We start from the raw sequence: 21665 nt of genomic DNA, 5'->3' as shown, positions 1-21665 counted from the left end.
ACCTGTTTTAATATGTAATGTTACAACTTGCTTTTGTGCTGGGAGAATGTCTGTTCCCGACCCATCGTTTACTATTGTTTAATGCTCGGCTGGAGTAGTTCGGATAATGAATCCCAGCTTGATTACTCTATTTCCATTAGGTTATCTCACGGTCATAACTACTTAAAAGTTCCTCGCAGAGGTATAACGGTAGCATCGATTGCTGTTTAAGGGGGTAGCTGGAAGCGTTACAGTAAGAAAATTTCCCTGTCGTAGGATGAAGTTAATGCGGGGAAATAATGTTAACTGTTGCATTTCTTAGACGTTGCAAGCGATTCATTGTCGTCTCACTGAGATCGGGTGGAAAGACGCGCGCCACCGGCACAACACCCGATCTCATTGAGATTATATGTTAATTGTTGTCTTTTATTTTCAGTAAACCCTTAAACGTACTTTGAAAAGGCGCCAACGATTAGCGTGCCACATATTTTCCAGCTGGTGAACAAAAATATGGAAATACCAAAAACCGAACCCATTACCGTCCGCCTGGTTAGCTGAGTGGTAACGTGTTTGGCTGTATTGCAGTGGGTCCGGGTTCGATTCCTGGCCGGGATGGAGATTTTATCCGCCCGTGGACTGAGTGTTGTGTTGCCCTCATCATCCTTTATCATAGTCACAGACACGCAAGTCGCCCAATGTGGCGTCGCCTGAAATAAGACTTGCAACTCAGCAGCCAAATTTCCCCGGATGGGGTCTCCCGACCAACAATGCCACACGATCATTTCATTTTATTTCACAACACCTTACCATGCCAAATACCGTGTAGGAAACCCATTGGCATTCAAAACACCGTCCAGTCGTCTCGGACTGGATAAAAATAGGTCCTGTACGGGTTTCAAGGGAGTCTTACACCATTCTTCCTGCAAAATAGTGGGAATGTCAGGTAACGACGATGGACGTGGATAACGATCAAGGACCCTTCTATCCAAAGTAGACCAGAAAGTCTGAGTAATACTGAGATCTGGTGACTGTGATGGCCAGGGGAGATGTGACATTCCTCCTGGCACTCACAAAACCAGTCCTGGGCGGTGCGAGCTGCGGGACGAGGGGCCCTGTCGTCTTATAACACATCATCACCACTGGGGAACAAACACTGTACCACGGTATGGCCGTCATCAGTCAAAATGGTCACAGAATCGCTGGCAGTAATGCGCCCTTGGAGAATAACCGAGGGGCCGGGGGGCCGGTGGAGTACCACGATCTGTCTGCCCAAATCGTCACCGAGTCCCCACCATGTTTCACTCTTGGGACGGAAACTCGGCCAGAAGCTGGAAACAGTGTGAAACAGGACTCATCCGACGAAATTATTTTCTTCTATTGATTTTTGGCCTCGGCGCCACGTTGTCCTCTTTCGGACACTTGCAACATCGATCAGTGGTTTTGGTATTCCAGCGCGCTCTGCGATTTCATGTTCATGGAACTCTCTTCGTTACAGGCTCTGAGCACTAAGGGACTCAACTGCTGAGGTTATTAGTCCCCTAGAACTTAGAACTAGTTAAACCTAACTAACCTAAGGACATCACAAACATCCATGCCCGAGGCAGGATTCGAACCTGCGACCGTAGCGGTCTTGCGGTTCCAGACTGCAGCGCCTTTAACCGCACGGCCACTTCGGCCGGCCTTCGTTACAGGGTTCGCGAGGGCGACATTCAGTTCCACAGTGACTTTTGCGGCTGTCGTCCTCTCATTTTTCGTAACAATACTCTTGAATGACTGTATGTCACGATCACTCAACACACACTTTCGTCCGCGTTGTGACTTAGATGTTGTTTCCCGGATTTCCCGAGCGCGATATAAATTTTCGAGACGGTGCCTCTTGAACCACGAAACACTTCAGTTACCTGGATTGCGGAAGCATCCGCCATACGATCACCACTAATTTGCCCATGTTCGGCATAACACACTCACAATTACTCACAACACTGCTCTGGTCACCAGTGACCAGAGAAGGATCCTTTATTGTATGACTATATGATAGCGGAACAAACACTGGTAGAAGTTACTTCTGTAAAATATCTGGGAGTATGCGTGCGGAAAGATTTGAAGTCGAATGATCATATAAAATTAATTGTTGGTAAGGCGGGTACCAGGTTGAGAGCCGGCCGCGGTGGTCTCGCGGTTCTAGGCGCTCAGTCCGGAACCACGCGACTGCTACGGTCGCAGGTTCGAATCCTGCCTCGGGCATGGATGTGTGTGATGTCCTTAGGTTAGTTAGGTTTAAGTAGTTCTAAGTTCTAGGGGACTGATGACCACAGATGTTAAGTCCCATAGTGCTCAGAGCCATTTGAACCATTTGAACCAGGTTGAGATTCATTGCGAAAGTCCTTAGAAAATGTAGTCCATCAACAAAGGAGGTGACTTACAAAACACTCGTTCGACCTATACTTGAGTATTGCTCATCAGTGTGGGATCCGTACCAGGTCGGGTTGACGGAGGAGATAGAGAACTTCCAAAGAATAGCGGCGCGTTTCGTCACAGTGTTATTTGGTAAGCGTGATAGCGTTACGGAGATGTTTAGCAAACTCAAGTGGCAGACTCTGCAAGAGAGGCGCTCTGATCGCGGTGTAGCTTGCTGTCCAGGTTTCGAGAGGAATATATTGCTTCCCCCTACTTATACCTCCCGAGGAGACCACGAATGTAAAATTAGAGAGATTCGAGCGCGCACGGACGCTTTCCGACAGTCGTTCTTCCCGCGAACCATACGCGACTGGAACAGGAAAGTGAGGTAATGACAGTGGAACGTAAAGTGCCCTCCGCCACACACCGTTGGGTGGCTTGCGGAGAATAAATGTAGATGTAGACACTCAGTCAGATATGCCAGCACCGCCTGCAGAATTGGGCAGCTGCTGCATTTATATTCAAGTATTCGTTTCTCGCGGTGTTTCCATATTTTTGTCCAACCGCTGTAGTCCAGTTGTGGCTCCTCACGAATTCTGCACAATGAGCGCAGACAGTTTCAACTTTTTCGAGCAAATAGTATCAGCTTCCGTGACAAACCGGGGACACAAATTTCTGACTTGCTTCTTCTACTGCTGAGCAGCTACTCATTACAGTAAGATAAGTTCGAGCAAGTATTTGAGAGACGTTCAAAACATCACAATAAACAGTTTATTTTTAGTAGGACAAACTACTCAAGTGTAGAAGTGTTATTTTTTTAAAGTCGTCAGCCTTCTGACTGGTATTATGCGGCCCGCCACGAACTACTCTCCTGTGCCAACTTCTTCATCTCAGAGTAGCACTTGCAACCTACCTCCTCAATTATTTGCTGAATGTATTGCAATTAATGTATAATTAAATTTTACTGTACTGTAAAATATGGAGTCCAGCGAAGACTGCTAGACGCAAAGTTATGAATCCAAAAGTACAACAGGAACCTCCAGTTATTTGTAAAGTAGATTTCGTTTCAAATCTGTCGTAACCATCGCTTCATTTGTCAACGTTACCTCAATTATTACTGGCTTTTCCCTCTTAAGCCTACTACAATTAAAGACGAAAAAACGAATATTAAATTACGTTCATTAGCTACAAGTTTGTAAAATGCCACCATCAAATGAGTGAGAGGAGGGAAGCATTTTAATTACCACTGAAGCTGAGCGAGAGTAAAATATTCAGTGGTAATAATGAATTCTCAATCATACCATCGGAGCAACTTAATAGTTTTGGCCTCCACCATTCACAAGTACGAAGAAAATTTCAGTCACAGTTAATGAAAAATCATATAATAACTTAGCTGCTCCATACGATGAGATACTCAACTCTGATATCCTCGGGGGTTGTTGCTTCAGAAAGTCCCAGCGTTCGGCTATGCTCATGCACTAATTTTTAAATAAAATATAGAGTAAATCACTTTTCTTCTCTTATATTGTGACCGATTAGTATGTACAGTGATGCAAGATACATTTCTGGTCTGACAGCCTCCGAAAGAGTCTCACACGAACAGCTTCCGAAAGACAATGATGCAGATTTACTGACTAACTGATTGACACTCTCTCTGTCTCTCTGCCCTGCTATTGACTCTCCGACTTGGCTGCCCTGTGGCCCATGCGCCACTTCCTTTTATATTAAACTAAACAACGGAATACATTGTTAAATGTAAGATTTAGAAAATAATAATTAAAAGTCGTTAGCTGTTTTTAGTCACATCAAATTGCGCCACATATTGCCCTGCATGTTCTGATAGTCAATTTGCGAAAGTTTACTTAATATCGTATACAATTTCAACGAATTTTCAGTGTAACAATTTAAATTACATTTTAATTAATTATAAACAAATCACTTTGAATAAAATATCGTTAAGAGTATTTTGGTTTGCTTGCAAATAGAGCTATCATTTTAAATAATCATAGCGAATAAACATCGTTGCTTTTTAGAAATAGGGGAGAAGTAAATTTTTAAGAATACGTGGTGCAACGTGGCTGCACAGTTCATATCACGTAATTTCATGGTTGGGCTATTAACAAATGGTTTATTCCCCTTAGTTGCTAATACAAATCGGCTAACATATTAATGTGAAATTCAATCTGAGATAGTAAGCTCATTTGCACTAATTTTTTAAAGGGCAGTTTACTACAAGAACTTGGTATAGACATAACAGTGTAAAGTCCAGAAAATTAAAAATTTGAGCTAAATTGACCTCTCCAGAGACTTGAGGGACGAATTTCACATAGGGCTGGGAAGGTAGTCCGATTTCATTTGGATGACTTTCCAGTTTGTGATTTATTGGCGTAAATTACTTTTATGATCACACAATCTGGTAATTTTTGACTGAAAAACCAATATGTTTGCGGACTCATCGCACGTGTCTAATGATGACACTGTTTTCGTGTCTGTAACAAGACGTGGTATTAACATTAAGTTCCATTTTGCAGGTGATACAATACTGTGTAATGTACTGAAAATATTATATAAAGATGAGTATCACGAAAGACCCTTTCATTGCGTCACATATAATGATGCATATGATACCATCCCAGTTATTGGTCTGTGTGCACAACTTCAAGTACATTCAAGGGCCATTCGCCTTAGAGTACGTAACTGTTCAACTGCGTTAGCGTTAGCGTAACATACCCATGCAAACAAACATATTCCTGCTACTAGTTTGTTTATGTTCGTTGTAAGACACCATACGTCTTCTTCGTTTCGTTTATACCATTGTTCACGACCTGTTATCTAGTATCTTTAAAAACTTTGTTCATTTTACAATTTTTATATAATAATGACATAAATTGTTCTTCATTACAGACATGGATTTTCAGCAAAGGCTTTTATATAAATTAAAGTAATAATAAGAAAATTCAGGATGTTATAAAATGTAAATTACTGAAATGAGCCGGACGGTGTTTCTGTGAAAGTTATCCTGACGCCATCACTAGCGTCCACGTCCGCATTGTGACCGCAGCAGAACTTACTTGCACGTGGATTTTGTGTACTTCTTTGGGTACTCAATCACTGTTCCGTAACAGTGGTACTTCAGAAAGTTAGAAATTATCGTCGTTCTCACAATATATGATAGGGGAGTCCTACTTCAACATTGGTAACTGATCATTCTTATATAGCAATTGTATTTCTTCGTGCATTTATATGCCCGTGTATTTTGTATCATTTGATTTCTATCTTTTTAGTTAATAAATCTCATGGTTATACTGAAACCCACTATCATTTCAGTAGCAAAAGAACCACATTTACTATACTGTCCTCAATCAGATTTTTTGGGGAAGATGTTATTAAATGAATCCATTAATTACGTAAAGGTGTCAAGTCAAGCATTGTTCACTAATGGCCAAAGAGATTCTTTTTGCGTTTCCGGTGTGTAGCAGATACAGTAATAGCTCTTGGTGGTGGTGTAGATCACGATAACATTCCGATACGGCTTTTTATAAAATCAGACAGCTCAGTTTCACCTCACCGCCGTGGCGCCTGTCAGCTGTAACTGGAGACTTGAATAAAAGCCAGAGCGATGTACCACTGCACACACCACAATCCGCCCATTCCGTAGTTTCCCAAATCATTGAACGCTAACATTGGAACAGTTCACCTGAAAAGAACATGTGCGAAGGACATTAAACCTCTTTTCATCTTTCATGAACCAAGTCCTCACATGGCCCAAGGAATAAATTTTCATGGAAACACCATCGTGACCTTCTATCACTGATCAGATTGTACGAAAATTTGTGTTTTGTTAGCGGTGTACAGCGGTGAGCAAACACAGACGTAGTTCTGCCAGAAAAACGAAAGAAATAACACGTTTGTGAACATGGAGGTATTGTTTCTTTATTTACTGCTGCACATTTTAAGGCCGTTACCACGTATTCTGCAACACTTTGTATTGTACACACTAACATTCAAAGACTTCTTTACTTTGTTTTAAGAAAGGTAGCTACGTTACAAATTTAAAAATCATAAAATTAACAGCAACAAAAAAGCAAATCAAAGCAAAGACCTTCTAACTGATATTTAATTTCGACCTAATGAAGAAATCAAAGAGAAAAGATCCTGACTTGTGGATTCCCGCCGGTTACGTAGGAAACATATTCAAGGAAGGGGGGGGGGGGGGGAGGGAGGGAGGAGAAAGAGTCATGAAGTTCCACCTCCCCAAAAAAAGCAAAAATACTGTGCTAACCATGGATGTAAATGAATTATTATGAATGTAGTAAAACATATTATTTATTTTTATTGCCATCATTATTCGAATCATGGGCATTTGTGGCACGTTAAATGCAGATATGATGGCAATAACTGGAATGGGGGAGAAGGGGGGGGGGCGAGTAAGGCAGAACGACAGCGAGAAACCGTGACCGACGCTCCCCCCACCCCCCCCCACCCCCACCACTGCCCCTCAACAGAACCCGCACCTGATTTACGTGACACTTCCGGTGAAACACTTTTGGTCTGCCCTGACATCAACAGTTACTATAAACAGGAGCTACAATTACCACCACTGGCACATACCACTAAATTTGGTTGATCCAGCATCACTTTTATAGCAAACTTCATTACACGCGTAATATCACACACTACGCACCTCCTAATTTCAATGTATGTTGGATCCCGACGTCACCAGCAAAATTTCGGAGGTTGTTGTAGATACTTTCTGAATGTTCTGGTATACAGAACCAGTGATCTCCGGTGCCTCGTCTGCGTTTCACCTAATCTTTTATTGCCTATCATCTTTGAATCCATATTGCACTGAACGTATCATGACAACAGTACACATGTCCGTGGTATGAGCTGTATGTCTTTTTTGCTAACAAACTACAAAGTTGTGTTACCTGGAGTGCATCTGGGATATCTTCGATTCATATTCCGGTATTCTGGCGGACAACCTTTCCGCCAGTCTCAGTTTAAGTTTTTAATTGGCTTTACACACTGTGGAGTAAACGCGCATCAAGTTTAGTCTATGACTGACTATTTTGTGTTATCTCTTACGCGGTAGCGTTTGCTCCACAGTGAGTAAAGTAAATTAAAAATACGCTAGTGACTTACCTAGAGAGTGACGAAAAGGTTTTGCTATTAAAGAGCTGGCCGATATGCACATCTCTGAGTGCAGTGGAAGAGACGCACTGCGACACTAATCGGATGCCGAGCTGTTCCCGCAACGGCGGCAACCACGTCATAGTACAGTGAGGGTTGTTGCATTACTGTGAACTGTGTGGTGTATGTTTTGGTAATTGCATTTCAAACGCTTTTTCATTGTTGTGGAGGTTTTGGCACAGAAACAAAGGTTAGCATAACAACCGAATAAACCACGATTAGGAAATTACCGTGTAACGATCCACAGGAGACGATACGTCCCTTATGCCGAAACGCTCAGCAAACGTTTCTAAACGTCGCCGAAATTTTCTCAGTGCAGTTCTCACAAGTTACACGTGCTACACTGCACACCAGTGCCTAGTATTCTAAACTAGTCAGGTACTTTATATGCTAAAATGTTGAACAAAATATTTATTGTTTTTAATGAGTTCTTCTACAATATTCTATAAATATTTTAAATTGTTCAGTTAAACTTAACCCAGCATCAGTAGATATTACGTTTTAGAATGAATATCATATTCATTATTTTCACGTTGAAGATACATTAATATCTCCTTAAAAACTACGTTGTGAGAAAAAGTCAACAACAACACAAGTTGTATTTTAAAAAAGAAAATTGTAGTGGCCGTAAAGTATCTCCCCCTCGCCCTTGGTATTGCACTTTCTGAAAGGGTGTTGGTATTGCTAAGAGAAGGCTAAAAGATTCATTGAGGTTCTCAGCCCTACTCACACATCAGTACCTCTTTAAAAAGTACGTTGTAAGCATAGCTGAACAACAATTTTTTTTAATTTTTTGGGGTAGGCACGAAATGGCCCCCACAACCCTCTGGTGATACACGCTACTGGAAATGTTTTGATATTATAGGAGTTAAGGAGAAAGCCGCTCAGACGCCGTCCACTGACCTGCCTACTACGACTGTAGGCGTCTCTGTGGACATCACTGGTTCCAGGATGGGTTTAACACAGGTGCACTCAACTTCTTCCAAAACGGAAGATGAAACGTTAGACTTTAGCGTCCCAGTGACACTGAGATCATCAGAAATGCAGCAGCAGCTGGCAGCAGACGAGACTGCGCAGCAGACGAGACTGGGACGAGAAGTCGACCGTGGCCTCTTTTCATGGAGTTTCCCGACTGTCACCTGCGCTGATTTAGGGACAGTGGTAAACGTAAATTAGGCTGTGCAGACGGGCTTTGAACTTCATTCCAACTCCATGCGAAGCCAGTGTTTTAATCACTCTACGTCTTCATTCCTTGCCAGCTTGTTTACACCAGCCTCGAAAGTTGTGCAGTTAAAATTCCCTGCTACTACATACATCCACGTTTCTCATACTAATGACTTTATTACATCTTACGCCTGCACAGTCGTTTCGTTAGTACAATCCACGAGAAACCTGTGGATCAGAATAAACTGAACTTCAAATGACATTGGTCTCCATTCTAAAACTTCTTGTCAGATGATTTGTGGAAAGTAGAGACTCTTGAATCAATTTGGTACGGTAATTCTAGAAATAATTTCCGTTTCTTTCTATCACGTCAGGTTTTTATAAAAATAAAAAGTAATAATTTGACGTTTTTAACTTCTGGGCCAACAAATATATTCAAACACCAATTTACAAAGTAAGTTTTTAACCAAAACACATTTAAAAAATCAACGACATTTGAAAATACTCCACTTCGTTACTATCCTGAATAAAAACATGCCATCACCAATGTTCCATTAATTGTTAAACTTTCTTTTCTTCGACTTCCTTGGAGATGCTTTTATATGGCGACTTTCCCTCTTCAACATCCAACGGTATTCGGCCATCATAGCTGCATTCCAGTTCCCCCGCTGCCGACCTCCTCTTCACCTCCATATGTTAGTGAAAACGTTTATCCTGTTCACTACAATGTCCCAAATTTTCCGAAAAGTAGTCGATACGTGAGTGCAGAAAGCGAACTTTCACACACGTGTTACGAGCGGTTCTAGGAGATTCAGCCTGGAACAGCGCTACCGCCACGGTCGCAGGTTCGACTCCTGCCTCGGGCATGGATGTGTGTGATGTCCTTAGGTTAGTTAGGTTTAAGTAGTTCTAAGTTCTAGGGGACTGATGACCTCAGATGTTAAGTCCAATAGTGCTCAGAGCCACACTCGTGTTACAACCCATCTTCTTGAAATTTTGCAACATTTTTTTCAACATTGACTTTGTAATTAGAATCCTTATTATTCCCTAGAAAGTTCTCAGTATCTTGTTACGTTTCACTAGGTATGGCCTGCATCTCAATAGGTTTGGGAGGGGAGACTGGCAAAGCTTGTAGGTGACAGTGTAGTGGGCGGTGGTGGGGTCACTCATGGAAAAATTCCTGTAGTATTTGGTATTAGAGCTGCATTTTTTTAGATTGATGTCAACTGATAAGAATCCTTGCTTAAAGGAAGTCTCTCTAACAAAGGAATCACCTTCAGGGGAGATCAGGTATCCAAATAGTGAAGGAATCACCATACTTCATCAAAATATAACAGGTATTAGAGATAAAGTTAGTCAACTGCTTATAGATGTGACGCTGGCGTTACTGGTATATCGGAGCACCATTAAAATAATTTGACGATTCAGAGGCTACCTTTACCAGGATACAGATTAGCTGGCTGTTTTTCAAGGAATTCTTTGCGGAGTGGGGGAGTAGCCATGTACGTAAAAACCAGTATTCCATTTGAGTCCGTAGATGTATCACGACAGTGCACTGAACAGGTATTTGAATGTTGTGCACGGGCAGTTGAATTTAGTGAAACTAAACTTCTAATTGTTGTGTTGTTCTTAGGTCTCCTAACCCTGACTTCAGAGCACTTCTGCTCAAGCTAGAGAGTGTTCTTGGTTCTTTTTATAGTAAGTACCAGAAATTAGTTATATGTGGTGACTTTAATATTAATTTTGTATGTGACTGTGCAAGAAAAAGGATGTTGGAAGATCTCCTAAATTCATATGATCTGATGAAGACTATGTTTTTTTTCCATCTAAGGTGCAGGGGAACAGTAGCACAGCCATAGACAATATTTTTATTCATTCTTCGTTACTAGATGGGCATTCTGTTGGTAAAAGGGTTAATGGCCTTTCAGACCATAGTGCACAAATTTTAACACTAAAAGGTTTTTGTATTCAAAAAACTGTTATCTATAATTACAAACTACGTAGAAAAGCTAATCCAACGCCAATAGAAGGTTTTTTAAAACTCATTAAGGAACAAGAGTGGTATGATGTTTATAGTGCTGATAACATAGATGACAAATATAATCCTATTCTTATCACATTTCTCATGCTCTTTGAAAGCTGTTCTCCATTAAAACGTTCTAAACAGGCTACTAGCTGTAAAAAGTAGGCTGGGTGGCTGACTAATGGGATAAAGATATCATATAAAACATAGTGGTAATTATATCAAAATGTTAATAGTGGTCACAATCAAGCTATACTAGCCTACTAGAAACAGTATTGTAAGGTGCTTGAAAATGTTATTAGGAAGAGAAATAGTATGTGGTATGCAAATAGAATAGCTAATTCACGGGATAAAATTAAAACCGTACAGTCAGTCGTGAAAGAAGTGTCTGGTCAGCAGCACAAGGTCAACGATATAAAGTCAGTTCGTAGTAAAAAATATTTCTGTTGCTGATAAATCAGATATATGTACAATATTTAACAATCGCTTTCTGAGCATTGCTGGTGAATTAAATAAAAACATAGTTTCTACAGGGAATCATATAACTCTCTTGGAAAATGCCTTTTCGAGATTGATGTCTGAAATGCTTCTCTGTGATACTGACAAAGGGGAGATTAAGTCCATAATTAAATCACTGAAGACTAAGGGCTCTCATAGATATAATGGAGTGCCTAGCAGAATATTAAAGTACCGTGCGGCACATGGTAACCCTGTATTAGCTATATTTCTAATTTTTCCTTTAAGAATGGTCCGTTTCCTGACCGATTAAAGTACTCAGCATTAAAGCCGCTTTATAAAAATGGAGAAAGGGATAATGTAGAGAGTTTTAGACCCACTTCTATGCCATCAGTGTTCGCTAAAGTTATTTAAAAGGCTGTATATGTAAGCATAAGCGATAATTTTATTTCAAATAATTTGCTATCAAATGTTTTTGAAATGGTTTAACAACTGAAAATACTATATTCTCTATTCTCTGTGAGGTACTGGATGGATTAAACAAAAGGTTTCGGACGCTAGGCATCTTTTTTTATTTAACTAAGGCGTCTGATTATGTTGATCACAAATTATTGTTCCAGAAGTTGAACCCTTATGGAATATAGGGAGTTGCCCATATTTGGTTCACCTCCTACTTTAACAACAGACAGCAAAAGGTCATTATTCACAGTACTGAGAATGGCTATGATGTTGAATCTGAGTGGGGTACGGTCAAGTGGGGCATGTCCCAGGGATCATTTCTGGGGCCACTCCTATTCCTTATTTATATAAATGATATGCCCTCTAGTATTACAGGTGATTCTCAAATATTTATGTTTGCTGGTGACACTAGATTGGTAGTAAAATATGTTGTGTGCCACGTTGGAATTGTTTCAAATAGTGCAGTTCATGAAATAAGTTCATGTCTTGTAGAAAATAAACTAACGCTAAGTCACAGTAAGACTCAGTTTTTGCAGTTTCCAACACACAATTCAACAAAACCTGGCGTTTTAATTTCGCAGAATGGGCATATGATTAGTGAAACTGAACAGTTCAGATTTCTAGGTGTTCACACAGATAGTAAACTGTCGTGGAAAGCCCATGTTCAGGATCTTATTCAAAAATTTAATGCTGCCTTTTTACTATGCGAACGGTATCTGAAATAGTTATAGTTCGACACGAAAGCTGTCTACATTGCTTAATTTCACTCACTTAAGACGTATGGTATTATGTTCTGTGGTAACTCTTCCCATTCTCAAAGGATATTTTTGTTTCAGAAACGGGCGATTCGGACAATAAGTGATACAAGTTTGCGAACCTCTTGTCGACCCCTGTTCATTGGTCTGGGTATTCTGACATTGGTCTGTCAATATATATATTCTTTAGTGTCGTTACTTGTTAACAGTATCAGCTTATTCCTAAGAATCAGCAACTTTCACTCAGTTAATACTAGGCAGAAATCCAATCTGCATTTGGATCGCACTTTCTTGACTCCTGTGCAGAAAGGTGTGTTGTATCCATTTTCAATAAAGTGCGACAAGGATACAAAGATCTTAGTATTAATCCACGCGCTTTCAAATCGAAACTGACGAGTTTTTTTCCGGGTCACTCATTCTGTTCTGCCAAGGAATTCCTTGAAAAATTGAGCTGATTCCTGTGTTATATTGTTGACGGCGTTTACATAAACTTACGGCTTGTCTTTTTTTCATAAACACTTTATTTTATCTGTTATTATTTTTATGTTGTAATTTCATGTACTGGCACGTTCCATGAACTTGGAAATTTGTTCCTCAACTTGGGCCTACGGAACTAGATGTGTAAAATAAAATAAAAATAAATAGCTGATAGGAACGCGGTCCAAGTATCTTTTCTCTCATCTTGATGGTCTTCTCAAAATCTTCATCCTTCATCAATATCTTTATTTGAGGACCAACAAAAATTTCAGCTTTCAATTTGTCTTGTGCGACGCTGGGAAACTTCTTGGGAAGGTATTTGAAGCCGGGTCCATCCTGTGGTAGAGTCTTTACAAGCTGCTTCATCAATTCCAGTTTTATATGTAGTGGTGGCGGAAGCAAGACTTTTTCTTTTAGTTCTATAAGCAGCTCGTGCAGGATATTTTTAGTGCCAGGCACAAAATTTCACTGCTCTGTCCAGACTCTCGCACTCCAGTGTCTTTGCCTTGGCCGACACTCCCATTTTCACAGAAAGCAAGACATTTTTGTGAACCTAGCTTTTGTCCTAACAGTATTCCGATATGAGATTTTCACTCAGCAGCGGAGTGCGCGCTGATATGAAACTTCCTGGCAGATTAAAACTGTGTGCCGAACCCGGACTCGAACTCGGTACCTTTGCCCATCCTGGTCACAAAGTTTCTTTTCAGGTAAGCATGGTAAGCTTTTTTCACAAAGTGTGTAGTTACCAGACTCTGCTTAGGCACTTGGTAATTTCCACAAACGTAACAGAAAACATTTGGGTTGTTCACACACTTTCTTATTTACATTGCCGTAACTACGAAGAAAAGGCAAACTGGTTTATTAATATTGTCTTAAATATACAGAATAATCACAACACAGTGCTGTCTGTGAGATAAACACCACTTTCAAGGTCACACAATAACAACTAGCACGTAACAACCTAAAGGTGTACACGACTGTATTGAGAAATTTCCCTCCAACAATACGTATAATCTACTGACACAACAATATATCTTTGAAGTCAAATTGTAGCAAAACTGTAAGTGATACTAAAAACCCGAAAACAAATTTGTAACGAACATAAAAAGTTGAGGTAGTGTCACATACTGCTTTTCAGCCATCTAATACCATGGAGATCAGTGTAATCAATAACAGAAATACTAGAGCTACAGCCTTGTTTAAATTATAATCCAATTTAAATCGGCATCTTCCTGCAATATGAAACAAAGTGACCATACAATAATGCGAAAAATAAGTAAGTGCGTAATAATGTCCACTATCACAGCTGACACAAAACTGGGACTTCAGATTGGTTAAAACAAAGGTGTGACGCTGGAGAAACTAGTGTAATCAGTTTTTTAATACCAAAAGACTAGAAGTTCTCTCGAATATAACAGCGCTATAGGGAAGAAAACCTCACCTCATGATTCTTGTCAGTTACGACGTTTCTGTCTTTGGAAGATGCATCTGGAAATGCTGTTGAAATGTCACAGTTGGTTATTGACGTGGGAGCCAAAAACGGTGCTGAATTCTAAGAAACTGCTACTTCATGAACCATTTCGAGAAATTTAAAGGAAACGCTCCGAGCTTTGCTCGAAATTCCTTCGATAGAGATGCCTTAGAGAACGTATCGAGAATATGACAGGTTGCGCTGCGTAACAACGTGGTCAAGGTTGACCTCTATGTTCATAGATGCGAAATATACATTATGACGTCCGACTTCTAGCCTGCCGCCAGAGCACCGGCGTAGCGAAGGGTTTGAAGTGGTTTACTATAGTTTAACATTCGCCGTGCTGATTGTAATGGGGCATCTTCCTCTAGCACTAATGTTCCTCAAAAATAGTCTTCGAAACCAGTATTATTTTTCGAATTTTGGGCAGGTCAATATTATCTCAGCCGCTTTCCTGAAAACTTTCATATAATTATATACACAGTATAAGCTAGAATTTATGAAAAGGAATTACTTTATTTTCGACGTTACAATCGATAAGTACGATACTAGCTCTGAATGTACAGTTAATTTTTTTTTTTTAGAAATATTTGAAATTATGAATTATTTGGCACAAAATTTCTATTATTAACTACGCAATCTAGTACTGTTTATTATGCTTATTTCTGGATTCATTTATGAAATAATAATCGAAATTAGTAGAAATTCATTTGTCAAGAAAATCTGTAAACCCTTTGAAATACGGTTATTACCGCAAAGTAGTAGTAAGGACGCCTCTGATGTGATCGGACGTACTTCTGTATTTTGGGCGGACAACGTAATTTCGGCTCTGTTAATGTGAAAATTCAAAAGACTATATGATATACTAAAATGTGAAAAATATATTAACGTAACAAATAAAATTCTGCAACAACAATCCTCAAATTATATTTGTTTAGATCAATTCAACTATGAGGACCTAAAATGCGAGAATTTCAGCTTCGAGAATCTGACCCCTAGACAAGAGAATCTGGAGCTAAGTAAACTAGAAAGTTTATTGTAATCTCAAATTTTTCGTAAAAGACTTTGCTTATTGTGGACAATAACTGTAAGGAGGAAGGTGGAGGGAGATTACAAGATGCACATAACAAGCTTGCGGATATGGATATAGAGAAACGGATAGTGAGTATGTTTCTTACCGGCGCTGACCTCCACTCGTGGGAGCTGTACCGTTATTGTCGACTCTGACTGTGTTGTCACTTCCGCGGTACAAAGAATTGCACGCCACTTTTCGAGCAGGAAATTTTGATGGACACGAAAACTTCGACTGTTTCAAGAAAGAAACGTAACTCTACCACTAATTAATTGATTTTTCAGACGCTTAACGACACTATAAAGATTTTATCACAAGTGAATTTGAGATATTTTTACGTAGTTTTAGTAGGAGACAGAGACTTTTAGCTGCTCTGCATCGCCGCAGGGAGCAGAGCGCTGTGGTGGCTCTCTCCAAGCAGTACTTGGCGCGACGACGTCGTAACTTCGTGCCTCAAACATCAGATGCCAAATAATTTGTCACACTACAGTCAGCTTGGAGGTAATAGCTGCTACTTGCCGACCCAGCACTCCTTATTTACTTGGCAGGGAAAAATTAATCCTTAATTGCTGTCAGGGAGACAGGTGACAAAGGGCCACGGACCTCGCCGCAAGACCAGGATACATCGAGGCGAGAAAAAGTGCGTTGCTTTCATGATGGTAGATGGGTAGAAGTCGCTAATGATCATGGTTATGAGTCCTCCAGAATCCGTAATAGTCGAATTGGACCAGACATTTGTGCTAACTGGGTCAAGAGTGGTACCGGTCGGGATGTGAATTACTGGCAGCTGGCGCTTGAAGATGTGACAGTATTACAATTGTCTACAAGTGTGGCATTCACATTCCTGACGAAATACATGGGTAAGAAACGATTAAATAATTAGGAGGACTCCTCTGAACCGGCTGTACGCGCTATTGAGGTTACGACACATTATTCTGGCAGTCGACAGAACACCTACATACGACACGTGATCAAAAAGCAACGGGGAATTTTTTAATTTCGCGAACTTTATACATCCGATTTTCAATTTTTTTATCTTGCTGGTACACATGTTCCTGATGTATGTTTGTATTTTTAGCTGCTTAGAATATTTAGTTTATTGTTGACATCGAAAAGGTTGTTCGTGTTTTCGAGTGGTAGGCGAATTTTTACTTTCGAAAAAGATGGATCGAAGAATTCGCATTAAATTATAATTGGAAACTAAAATAAAGTGCAGCACCACATACGAAATGTTGACCGCAGCTTTTGGCGAATAAACTGTGAGTAAGACAACAGTTTGCGAGTGGTATAAACATTTCAAAGTGGGTTAAGAAGACACTGAAGACGACGACCGCCCTGGACGCACAAGTATATCAATTACTAGTGACAATGTGGAACAAGTAAAGAAAGTGGTTCTGTAAATTCAACGGATCATCATCAGAGTGGTTGCTAATGATGCCGGTATATCCCTTTGCTCATGCCAAGTAATTTTTTCTAATGTTACGGGCATCAAACGTGTAGCAGCGTCATTTGTTCCGCAATTGTTGGATTTCGACAGCAAACGACGTCGCGTAGACATCCCTCACGAATTGTCGAATGGAGTCGACAATGATCCAGAACTTCTGCAGAAGGTTAGGACAGGTGACGAGATACGGGTGGCAGGGTCTGGCGGCGAAACCAAGGCCCAGTCGTACTAATGAAATCTGCCTGAAGAGCCAAGACAAAAAAATTCGACAAGTTCGTTCACACGTGATGGTTTTTCTCAGTGTTTTCTTCTATTACAACGGGATAGTGTATCATGAGTTCCTGTCTTATCGTCGTATGGTCAATAGGGAATACTACCTGGAAGATCCGTGTCGTTTGCGTGAAGCGACCTGAAGAAAACGAGCAGAGCTGTGACAAAACCCCTCATGAAAATACCATTACGATAATGCTCCTGCTCACACCTCATACTTCGTTCGTGATATTTTAGCAAAAAAACAAAACCGTTATATTGTCTCAGTCGCCGTATTCGCCGGGCCTGGTCCCCTGCCACTTCTTTTTATTCCCGCGCTGAGAGAACCGTGGAAGGACGTCGTTTTGCCATCATTGATGAGATAAAAACAGAATCGCTGAAGGAAAGCCATAACGAAAAGTGATTTCCAGAAGTTCTTCCAAGATTGGAAAAAGCGCTGGCACAAGTATATTATGTATGTGGGGGATTGCTTTAAAGGGGACAGAGTTGATGCTGTTGGATAGGATAAGATTCTTTAAGAAAGACGAAAATTCCCGTTACTTTTTGATCACACCTGGTATATCAGCAGCGGTAGCAGGAGTTATTGCATTGTTTCGATTTTAACTGTGATGCAGAGTCGCAAATTTGTGCGCAGGGGTCAAGTTGCATACGTAAAATCACAGGCGTTACAGAACAAAACGGTGACAAAACGGTCCGTTTACAAGTCTTCCTAATAAGATCTTGGAATGTCAAGTACACCGGAGCGCCACTGTATCTTTTCGTTTTAAGTATATGAAAAGGGAATGGCACCTGAGTCTCCTTACTGACAATTTCGAGAATATCAATAATAAAAGGACAAGTTAACGCGCAGCAAGTTTGCATAAGTTCTGTCCGATTTTCGTGGTGTATAATTAATCACTTCTGCCGCAGCTATGATCCGTGCAACCAACTTTTCCTCCGAGTGGACTGGGATCTCCTAAACAAGACTCTTTGTGTGTCCCCACAAGACAAAAATCCAAAGGGTTAAACCTGTGGATCTTGATGGCCAAGAATGTGGTCCACCTCGACCGATCTACCTGTTCCCGTGGACTAAGTTCAGATGGTTTCAGACGCGAGCTACAAAATGTACTGGCCCGCCATGATGCTGGAAACACAACTCGTGCCGAATGTCCAGTAGCACATCTTCCAAAATCTTGTTGCAGGAATATCAAGTACGTGGCAACAGGAAAGATGTACGGCCCAATCACACGACCATCGCATATACCTGTCCCGACACTGATGCCGAAGAGGTACTGAAATCTTACTGTACACGTGGCTTTGGGGTTTTCTTGCGCCTAAATTTGGCTATTTCGAGCGTTCACAACACCTTCCCTGTCCAAATGCGATTCGTCAGTGAACAAAATGCACCTTGGAAACTGAGGAAAATCCACATAACGGCGTAAAAACCGAGTACAAAACTGACAGGCGGCAAAAATCCTCCTGCAGCGTGCCGTGCACCTTCTGAGGGTGAAACGGCTGGAGTTTCCGTTCATGCAGAACACGCCAGACGATGAGACACGTGAGAGTCACGTGCAATGGCTTGAGTACTCGTCGATGGGTTCTCTTCAGCTTGATGAAGCACTTCCAGTACGACAGTGGGCCGCCTTCTTGGAGCACAACAGTTTGCTCTGTCGCTTCTGAATTTACCAGTTTCCTGCAGCCATTGCTCTACTCTGGCAGACATGGGGTAAGAGGGAGTCACACCATTTGGAAAGTACTAGTGGCACAGACGACGAGCTTCTCTTGCATTACGGCAAGATTCACCGTAAATTAACAAGATATCAGTGACGCTACGGACGAGTACTCAGGCATCCCGTAACTGCAGTTCTCGTCACGGTAATGTCAACTGACGCATCACCAGGAAGCATCAAAACGAGGCATATGGAAACAGAGGACATCACGTGACATCACATCCCTATACCTTTCATGAATGTGGGTAGCCTATCATAACAGGCGTACTGCGTAAGAAACATCCAGCGTGCGACTGAGCAGCTCTTGCTTTCCTTGTAACATGGAAACGAACCGTTTCCGAACATGGGTTCCTTTGTAACACTTGATTTACTAAGACCCCTCTACAGCTTCTAGAGGCATGTAACATTAATTGTGAAACACCCAGTATAAGGCGCGATCAAAAAGGTCTGGGAGTGTTCCTGCAGCGTTTAAGCAGTCCAGCGCGGATAGGATGCGGGTAGACAAGCACCGACAGGTAGGCAAGCGGTTAGTACGGCACTCGAAAGGAGGCGGTTTGATCGCCCCTTATATAAAACGGCCATTCTTACCAGTTGATGTGTGTTTATTTGAAAATTGTTGTTTCACTCATCATTCCTAATTAGTCTTCTTTACAGTCGCCTGGCAGCTTTCCTCCTCCTGTTTAATTAACGATACGTCCAAAAAGACAAACAGAGGAAGGGGAAGGATGCGCTAAAAAGCACTTCCGGGAAGGGTAGCTAGCCTTAGAAGCCGTGTTTTACAAGTATTATAGTCAGATTTATCTTTCTCTCGTGCTTTTATGTAGGTTTCGAATTTCAGCTGCTCGTAGACTATGTTTTCTGAGGCATGGGCTAGGTGGATAGGTGAATGTAGTTACTGATACGAAAACGGGTATTGACTGATGTATCACACCACTGTTCGTTAATATATTGTGCGGACTCGTTACCGATCTAGTTCATTTCGTGATTTGGAAGCTAAATCTCGACTTACGCTTATAAGCAACCATAAAGATCTTCAGTTTTGTGAGCAGTGCAACCGGACGAGAAAAGTACGCGAACTCACATTTCTCTCAATACTCCGGTCTTGTGCTGCAAAGAGGTGCAGTGCTCCTCAGTTACACAAAGGTTACATATTTTTTTGACCTATTTAAACTCTACAACAAAAAGGGACATTTCCCAGGCAAAACGAAGAGCGTATACGTCTATTTGACAGTCATGAACCAACCCTACGAATAGGTAACTGCCAACTCGACAAATTTTCTCTCGGCCGCGACAGTCTGTAGATGTCAGAAATGTGTCGTATATTTTCCATGCAAATATAATAAAATAATTGTTATCAGTACATGTCAGCAAGATATTGTCTTGGAAATCTCACATGCTTCCTGTAGTAGCAACCGTTGCTAAACCGCTGCTAGGTAAGAAATACTAACGTTATTTTCGAATGCTTCCTGTAATCCGCGTCTACCTTATCGAAAGCAGACAACTGGTTCGAGAAATAAAATGTCTATTATCGAAGTAGCTTCGACGAGCGTAATATTTCGAAGGCAAGGTCGTCCTCTGTCCACGTGACTCGCAGCGGAGAGAAGGAATGAAAAGTGTATCTCTGATAGGGCGGGTACAGCATCCAAGATCTGTAGTTAAATACAGAGTCAAGAATGGAAGGTTCTATGCTAATAAGCAAACGTCACTTACAGTGTCATAGCTCTCGCCAAGAAATGATTCTTCGACTCGCAGGGACCTTTTCTAATTCAGTGACAGGCAGGGACAGAGAGTGAAACAAGCCTTTTCGCCGATTTGTTTTGACGATATCTTCCGATGCACTAAAATCGTTAAGCTCAGTGCAGGTTATAATGACGCGTGGTGCTTCAGTACGTATCTCGACTCAATATATTTTAGACTAATATGATAATTTCATCGTGTCTCCAGTGATCAAAAAACCCTCAATTACAGCCAGCTAAAAACCAAACTGTCACAATTGCCTGCAAAAAAAAAAAAAAAAAAAAAAAAAAAAGTGTTAATGTGACAAATCGTGCTTTGATTGTCTGTGGCGCGAAAGCTTATCCTTGCTTAGGCGGGCTGTCATCTATCATACTAATTCAAGCGATAAAACTGTTTTTGCACGTTTGTTTGAGTAACTTGTGAAATGTCATCACATGGAGACTTTATATACGAAAATAAGTCTGAGTACCGTTTCCAGTACTAGCTGAAATTAGCAGCCATAGGCATTTGGGCCTCTCCTCTGGCGCATTGCCGAGCATAGCATTACTGGTCAAACTTTACTTCCTGCGATACACCAGAAAGACCCGGACTTGACTGTATTCTGAAAAATACAACGTATCTGCAGGCTGGTAGAGTGATAGCTTTACAATTGTGTAAACATAGGTGTTACTGCTTACTATCTCAAAATGTACAGAACAAAATAAAATTAAATTGCTTCTGTGTCGTAATATATGCAACTAATCTCCTTTTGTAGACAGTTTGCCTTGGGCCATAGTTAGACTAAACTTAAACTACAAGCACTAATTCGAGAGAATTGCGAAAATTTATATTATTGAAAGTAGTGTGCGATGGACGGTGTCGCCTCTAGCACACGTGCTCCAGATTTACGTAACAGTCGGTTCTCTCAACAATAGCAGACGAACAGTGTGCTTTTGGTTTCATGTTCAGGTTGCGAAAGTAAAACGTTACCTGACTCTCCATGTGTTGCGCTTGTCAGAGGAGTTGTACAATGTAGTAGCGACACTCGTATTATTTCCATCGACAAGCACTGCCGTAGGT

Source organism: Schistocerca americana, chromosome 2 (assembly GCF_021461395.2).
Source record: "Schistocerca americana isolate TAMUIC-IGC-003095 chromosome 2, iqSchAmer2.1, whole genome shotgun sequence".
NCBI classification, from domain to species: domain Eukaryota; kingdom Metazoa; phylum Arthropoda; class Insecta; order Orthoptera; family Acrididae; genus Schistocerca; species Schistocerca americana.
The sequence above is the reverse complement of the archived record's forward strand: the minus strand, read 5'-3'. Positions refer to the sequence as shown.